The sequence below is a fragment of the Microchirus variegatus genome, assembly GCF_963457635.1.
Source record: "Microchirus variegatus genome assembly, chromosome: 8".
Taxonomy (NCBI): domain Eukaryota; kingdom Metazoa; phylum Chordata; class Actinopteri; order Pleuronectiformes; family Soleidae; genus Microchirus; species Microchirus variegatus.
Window position 1 is genome coordinate 27,780,450 of NC_139809.1, and position 8,348 is coordinate 27,788,797.

At 38.5% G+C, this 8,348-nt stretch overlaps 1 protein-coding gene across 1 annotated transcript in view; it reads right to left on the reverse strand.

Moving 5' to 3' along the window:
• The window catches only part of LOC310931072 (oxysterol-binding protein-related protein 5-like), a 46,902-nt gene that overhangs the window by 37,569 nt on the left and 985 nt on the right, over positions 1–8,348 (reverse strand). The window lies entirely within an intron of this gene.

Consider the following 8,348-nt stretch of genomic DNA (forward strand, 5'->3'; position numbering starts at 1 on the left):
TTAGGATAAGAGCTGTCACTGACGCCCTAAAAACACTTGGGTAGAAACAAGACCATGGATGATATAACCTACAAACATATTACGCAGGATGTGTAAATGAAATTTTAGCCACAGTAAGGAAAGAAAAAATGTAATCATAGGTATGAAGTGACAGTGTTAAACTTAATTGGAAATGCTTGCAACGTCAAGAATTGAGTAAATGTCACATAGGCCTTTACACCAGGTAATGTACTGCTCTACACTCATTTCCACAGGTTTTCAAGATCTGCTTGAGCCGTGATTTGCTATGACACAAATACATTCAAATAATCTATTAACATGAATGTTTTACTCAATGTGAAGCTCATAATTCTGCATAGTAATAGTAAAAAAAAACGTATGGCTGTGGGCAGCCAGGTTTTTAAATTAGGCAGTAATCACCTGGTTGTCCATCAAATGTTACTGAAGCATTATAGTAAAGCAGGTTTATAAAATTCAGGAGCTGAGAGAGGGAGAACAGGGAGCATCAATTCAAGACAGGTATATGCTAATAAGCACTAAATAAATGTACATTATGTTCTGTTCATTTGCTCACACATTTATACCCACATATGCCTATTCTCTCTCATGGGAGTTAGTTGAACATTTTAAAATCAATAGAAATAAACATGCGTTTCCATCACTAACACAAAAATACCATAACACCAAAGCGAGCTAGTGTCAACCTGGGACAGGAAAATATTCAATCTGATCAATCACTAATCCACAGTTCCCCTGTGCTTCCCACTGCCTGATCGTTTCCTCTGGTGGAGAATATTGTTTACATTTCAACTGTCTGCGTTCAACAAACAGCATCCCCTGTTAAGTTCCTAGTTTACACATAGGTGGGTGGAGCAGCCAATAAACCTTCCCCAGCAGTGAAAAATATAGACAAGATTAGATGAGGACAGTCCTCCATCATCTAAAGCATTATAACTTCACATTATAGAGATTCCCTGACAGTTTTAGAAAAACATATTTGTTTGCTCCTGCACAAGATACAAAGATCAATATCAATTCCATGTGACCGCATGCAATAGAGAGATCAGACCAAGATGCGTGCATATAATTACAAAAGAGAGGAAAGAGACAGAAAAGGCTGGAAACCAGGAGACAAATGCAGGAGGGAGGGGTGAATGATCAAACACTGCTTTAAGATGTTTCTGCATCCCTGATTCTGATTGACATCTCATAAATATCTTAGAAAAACAAATATTATTCAAACTGTTTATGGCCACTATTATGAGTCAAATCAAAGCTAACAATGAAATCCTTTTAGAGTCACCGCTCACATTTCACTGAGATGAAGTACTACTTTAAGACTGAAGTCAGACAATGATCCCATTTCATGGAAACAGTCCATGCTGTGAAACCTGAGGTCTGCCTTAAAGGTTAAGTCGACACTCGGCTCCTTGAAGCTGCTTGGCAAAGACAGTTTAAGTTAGAGTATCACAACTTTCCTTTTGGTGTAATTTAACATCACCGACTACTCCATTAGCAAAACAAACTGCAGACACTTATAAATAAAATACTGACACTTGAGCATTTGTTTTCTTCGTGAAAAAAAGTGGTGTATTTTCATTAACAGTAATTAACTGATTTGTTTGTGGCTAATGAAAAACCATGACATAAAAATATCAGCAACCAGATGCCAAAATTTACAGCCAAGGCTGACTCAGAGATTACCATGATGACTCTCCAGCTACAGCTTTAACAGGCTGGTGTTATAACCAATGACATAATCAAGTCTTGCAGGAACACTTCTTTCATAATAAAAACGCTGTTTAAAGTATGTCTAAAACCCAAAATAACCATGATGTGAACTAAACACAATTAAGCCCTCAAACCTGCAGATTTTAAACAATGGACATGGATTATTGCGCTTTGAGGTGAGAAATATCTAATGTTTGAGATAATAACGTGATTGTTGTTTTAAAGATATGCAAATTGACTATTTAAACAACTTCGCAAAAACAAATAAAACACACACTGAAACTCCATAGACTGAGGTGGAAGCCGATTCAGTGTCACATGACCACTAGTGCGTGGGCCTACATGGTCACATAACCTCTGGCTAGCATCCTCCATGCCACACAGGTTAGCCTTGTGTGTTTATGTTAATAGGGAGAAAACAGAGACATCATCCCCCAGCAACTAAATCTTTGAAAGTGTTTTATTATTTACTCTTGCTTGTTTGCTGCACAATTTACGTTTCAACCGAACATCTGAATGTTTACCCAGCGTTCAATGTTTCTACACTGTGGTCCTGTTGCACATAAATGTTAGTTATAGAGGTCTACTTACATACATTAACTGGTTTTTATGGTCAAAAACCTCCTAGTTGCTGTAAACGAGCCGTTAGAAATCCTCTTTTCTGACGCTGCTCCCCAGCCGCGATATTTCAGACTCAACTCTCACACCCAGAAGACAGACTGTCTTGTGATTGGCCAGTACCCGGAAGTGACATATTCAGCACACCCGCTCTCAGAAGCGCAGCTCCCCCCTCTGGAACGGTGGATGCACTGCTACTCATTATCAAAACGTTGTTTTAACAATGTTTAAAAATAGCTTCGTCACGACTCCCCACCACAGTCCCTTTTATGACTTTGACCCAGAGTCAGACCCAGAGTCAGAAGACACTGTCGCTCGTGAAACACCTCCACAACAGACGTTATTCTTCTTCTGCGGTTCAATGTACGCAACCGGATGTACCCAGAGCAGGACGATCTGCTGTTCAGGAGAACCGATGTTTACGTAACCGGACCAGGTTTTTTCAGAGATCTCGCTGAGCCCGAGATTACAATAAAACACAGCGTTTTCAGCAGTGACTGAACTGTTTGTTTAGAACCTTCAGGGCTTCGTAAACAAGGTAATGTCGCAGATACACACTAAAAAACAGCGCTAATTGGAACTTCTGGTCTAGGTCCGCTTTGAATTTTTACTTGAGTGCTAACGTTTGCTGAAAATAAGAGTTGATTACCTTAAACATTGTGACAATTGAAATAGATCTGTCAGCAAAAATGAATGACTTAAACTTCAAATGAAACTTTTAAAAGGATATTGACTAATCATCTTTACTGTCAAAACGCACCAAAACAATGCAGCTATTATTTATTTTTTTCGTCCAAATCACCCACTCAAGTTGTCCCCATACATTTTCTAGGACTGGATGAACAAAGTTTTTGAAGATCATAAAGCAGACATATGTGCCACAGCCTCGCACAAGTGATACTGTTCATCCAACTTGTACACAGTACAGACAAACACAGCACAGACAGGAAACATTCACTGTTAGACAAATGTTAGTAATTTAGTAAACTCACAGGGCTCTCTGCTTTATAATACCTCTATATTAATCCACACATAAACCTTTCATTAATCCGTTCTTCCCGCTGTGCTTCTTCACAGTACTACATTAGAGGGACTCCTGAAAGAGCTCCTACGACTTCTACAAAATAAAACCACAGGGATCAGAGAAAAGTTTACACCAACAGCAGCTCCATACATTGTGCTGGAGATGAGTGAGAGGTGGTGGATGGCGATTGAAGAGGAGTTATCTTCCATGAGAATGCTCCGGCAGCCACTGGCTTTGTCAAAGAGCAGTGGAACCATGGCGTTAAACTAAGTCTATAAATACACAGCAGTCGCCCAGCAGCCTAAGGACAAATGTCAACAGGTCAGAGGTTAATTGTAGACCCTAAATCTTTGTGTGTAAGACGGATGTAAACAACAGGCAGCAAAGAATATAAAAAGGTCAAGTATGTAAAATACAGATGAATATATTTTTCCATTTAACGAACAGCAGCAACAAGGTTTCACAAGCAAAATGTGTCGCATATATAAAGATATGCAGGCAACAGGAAGATGTAAACAGTCTACATTCAAATGCAGACAAATATCTAATAAATTATCCTGAGGATAATTTTTGCAGTGTGCTATTTGGTAAAAAAATTATTTCTGCTAATATCCAATGTTTATACTTGCTGTTGCCACTTTTATGGTGAACCAAGTCACTCTTTTTGTTGTTACTGCTCTTTTATAATTATTTTCATCCTTTCTTTTAAGTATTTTTTTTTTTTTACTTTGTATTAATGCTTTATTCTGTGAACTGTCCTTGGACGTCTTTTTTTAAAATTATTTTTTTAATTATTATTAGTGTTGGTTGATTAATTGAAACGATTACAGTGGATGAACAGTTTTTAAGCACTTTGCAAAATGCATGATCTCTCATAATAGAAACACTGTTTATTTGCGATCCATTTAATGTGATTGACATAGTTTCAGAAAAGCTTTGCCTTTGCCTGCTGTAATAAGAAAAGGAGAAACTTATTCCCAATATTAATGTGCTTGTATCCTGTCATCAGCACAAAAGAGCCAATACTAAAATATTTAAAGCTGGACCTCGTGTAATCAAAACGTCAAGGCCTGGTTGATGAGTTTTCACAGGGAAACGTGGCTTTCTCTTTTAAAGAGACATGTTTTTTTTTAACTTGAACGCCAAAACCACTCAAGATCAAGGAGAGGGAACCTTGGCACACTAGAGACCGCTAAAAGTGCATTTGCTCTCAGAGAGAGATTGAATATGGAGCACTGACGTACGCCGACATGGCCTAGTATGTCAGTGAGATTTTCCATGGAAACGTAAAAATACAAAAATGCCCTGTCTGAAGAAAATTGGAGGACTCACAACACAACCAGATATAAAGGGCTCATTGTAAGGTCATGAAGACACATTCTTCTTTTAAGGAGACTAAACTTTTCATGAATATCATATTTAAGCTCAATTGATCTCTGTAAATGCATAACTTTTTTAAAATGTTTAGACCAAAACCAAATTTCTTTTTTATTATTTTTGTCTTTTTTAGCAAAAGTGGACAGTGTGTGGAAAAACACATACTGATTTACGGTTCATCTCACACCAGAAGAACATAAATGAGGATCAGAATATTCCTGAACGTGGTGAATGGGAGCTGGTGAGAAGAACTGAGATCCAACCAGCTGTATATATAGTAAGGGCCATAAAAGAAGAGTGATATAATGGAACAAAAGGCACCGTCTATCCTTGTGCAAAGCACATGTAGCTGAAATAGACATGACATGTCAATTGGGTTAGTAGCTTAGTTGGTAGAGCTGGTGCCCTGAGGGGCAGAGGGCCCAATTGCAGTGACCTAGGTTCAATTCCACCTGTGGTCCTTTGCTGTGTGTCTTCACCGGCTTGTCCTTCTCACATATCTGCTTATAAGTTTTGGATTTTTTGTCATCATATTACCCTAACCCAGGGGTTCTCAAAGTTTGGATACCTGAGGGCCAATTTAGGAACCCAATATTGGACCGAGGGCCACCAAAGGACAAAAAAGAAGAAAAAGAAAAAAAGAACGAAATCCCATTTGTAATAATTTTAATGACCAGATTGCAGTTATACAATTTAGTGTAAAGTAATATAAGTTAATATAATAACGCTTTATATGGAGCAGTATTTTGGCCATTGTTCTTACCTTCTAATTAAAGGTTAATACCAAGTAACACATTTCTGTTACCATCTATTTACTGGGTAAATAGCTAGTAATTTGGTGCTGTAGCTACCTGCTCATTACCAGCTTAATAACCCAATAATACACGAAAAATTCACCATATAGAAACCAGGTAAATATCCAGTATTTGTGTTTACACTTATTGGTCTGTATCCAGTAATGTCCAATAAACATTTAACAAGCTTAGTAGCTCCAGAAATGTTTCTGCGGGCCGCCATTGGCCCCCGGGCCACACTTTGACAACCAATGCCCTAACCCTAATCCTCAACAGAGAAAAGACTGGAAATAGGCAAAGGAATGAATATGGTATGAGAAAAGGCAATGATGCAGAATTATGGATACCAACAACCGTGCGACACAAAAAAAATAGAAAATGTAAGAGGAGAAAAACAAAATTGATGGTCTTGGTTTACTCGTTTATCGCCTTCGACCCTGACACCACCAGGATCCCCTGGGCCGGTGGCTTCATGTTTAGCAACATTTACAGTATGTGTTTGGACATCTGTTGCTGTGCCCTCCTGCTAGAAAAAGCAGTGATAAAAAAAAAAACCAGCAAAAACCACCCACAGAAAGTGACTCAAACAGCTCCTCACATTCTCATCACCCTTTCTCTTTTCTGCTTTCCATTGACTATCACTCTTTCCTCATTTGTCATTCATAGCGGGGCAAAGCCGCCACAGTTCTAGTTGATAGGCTTAGGGACCAAAGCCATTAAATATCCCCGCCCCGATTAGTGCAAAGTGGACTGTTGCATGGCAAGACTTAACTTGTGTGGGTGTGTTGACAGATCACCATAGATAACCTCCCATCATTAGAGAAGAAAATTCTAAAAGTTGTAAAAGAGTTTGTAAATTTGACACTAACTAATGTTAGATTAAAGACAGAGTCTACTAATGTAAACATGCCACTGTGTCATTAAATAGTCACAATATATAGTTTATTCAAAATATGATCATTTAACTTAAGTTACCTCATCTATCAACATAATGCCAGTCAGTCATATTCAGTCTCTTGAATGTCAAACAACCATTTCGTCTGAAATCCTACAAGCACATGAGGTTTTTCTAAATATCATATATAGACCTTTTCAAGGTCCCTGGTACATAAGATGTAGAATATTTGAAACAACATGGAAGTAAATGGTAAGCCAAGTATGTTTGTTATTAATTCCATGAACTATTTTCTACTCTGCAGAAATGACCTTGAAATGTCTGATATGTTACCATCTGAGCTATTGGCCCCGCTTGCAGTCCGACATTTTGTGGTCATTCAATATCAGATCAATTGCAGTCTAATGCGAGTCAGACAGAGAATCCTAATACTGGTTATTAACCCTTTATTGTTTCATGTGACCTAATCTGAAAGATGGGATTGAGTACAAGTGCATAGAGATCACAAAAATTATGAAGCGATGAGAAAAGCTTTAAAAAGTGGTTCACCTACACTTTACTTCTTGCAGTCTGGTAATCACTTCCTCTTATGCTTATTTTTATTCTAATGAGATTATTTTTTTCCACAAATCCTCATAAGGGTTTTCTCTATGAACTAAAGCACACTTCTATGTCACTTCAAGCTCAGCTCAACATAATACCACATGATTAAAGATGATGATAATGATATAGTGGCAGTCTACAATTTACACATTTATTCATAATCTCATCCAAGTCCAAAATCAAAATATTCTTCAATGGTCAATCTCAAGCCTTTTCAAAAAGTAGTGACTCATATGTGAGCAGGGCATTTCACCGTTGAAATGGAAACCTTTTCAGTTCCTGTGTACCCAAAGAAACTGTTTCCAAATGACTGAGATCTGCTCGCATGTCTGCAATACACCAGTGTTGGAAATGTCTATTTCTGAAGTCTAGCTCAGTAAAAACCAATTAATTATTAATAGCGATGGGCCATAATCAAATTTGAGGACAAAGCAATACTTGATCTTTATCGAATATGTATCACTATAATCCAGTTAAAGAATGAAAATGATCTAAAAAAACAATCTCAATTTCCAGCTCTGCTCGTCTACATGCTGGTGTGTCCTTGGGCAAGGTGGTGTCGCCACAGACACCACCAAACACCGCCTCTAACCCTGGAAGTCAAAAGTGAGCACTTATACTTCTCCGACTGCGTATGCGTTATCCGACTGCGTAACCACGGAGACACCTCGAGTAGATCTACCGGCCACAGACACCGCCACCCACCACCCCTAACCCTGGAAGTCAACCCTAACCCTATTTTTTTTTTACAATTTTTAAGCCATTTTCCAGCTTTTTCACAAAGGCCTCTACTCTGCCTCTCCGATAACCCTCTGGGCCCTCCCTCACACTCACTGTTAAGCAACCCCTGATGACTGCGCTGGCAGCGTGTGAATGGGTATGAAAGATGAGTGATATAAAATGCGCTGCACATAGATGTGCTGCATAAAAATGTGAGTGAAAATCTGTAGTGTAAGCAGCTCTGTCTGGTCATCGAGACTAGAGCAGTTCTCTATTGATAAAGCTTTAGCATTAAACACATAAGGCAACACAAGTTGACCCATGCTGAAGATGTCTTGACCTGTGCAATCTAGTATTTGAGTAGATCTATACGTCTACTACTCACCAATAATGGTCTTCTATAGAGCTGCAGGAGGCAGAATGTCTAGAAAAATTGCTCTCTCTCCTGAGCTTGTCTCATTAGATGAGCACGGTGAAACACCTTCCTCAATGTTTAGGAGATGTTACCTAACCCTAAGGGAACGTTCTCTAAATATTATTTTGGTTTGGCTGTTACTAACCTTAGGGAGAACCTTAGGGGGAACGT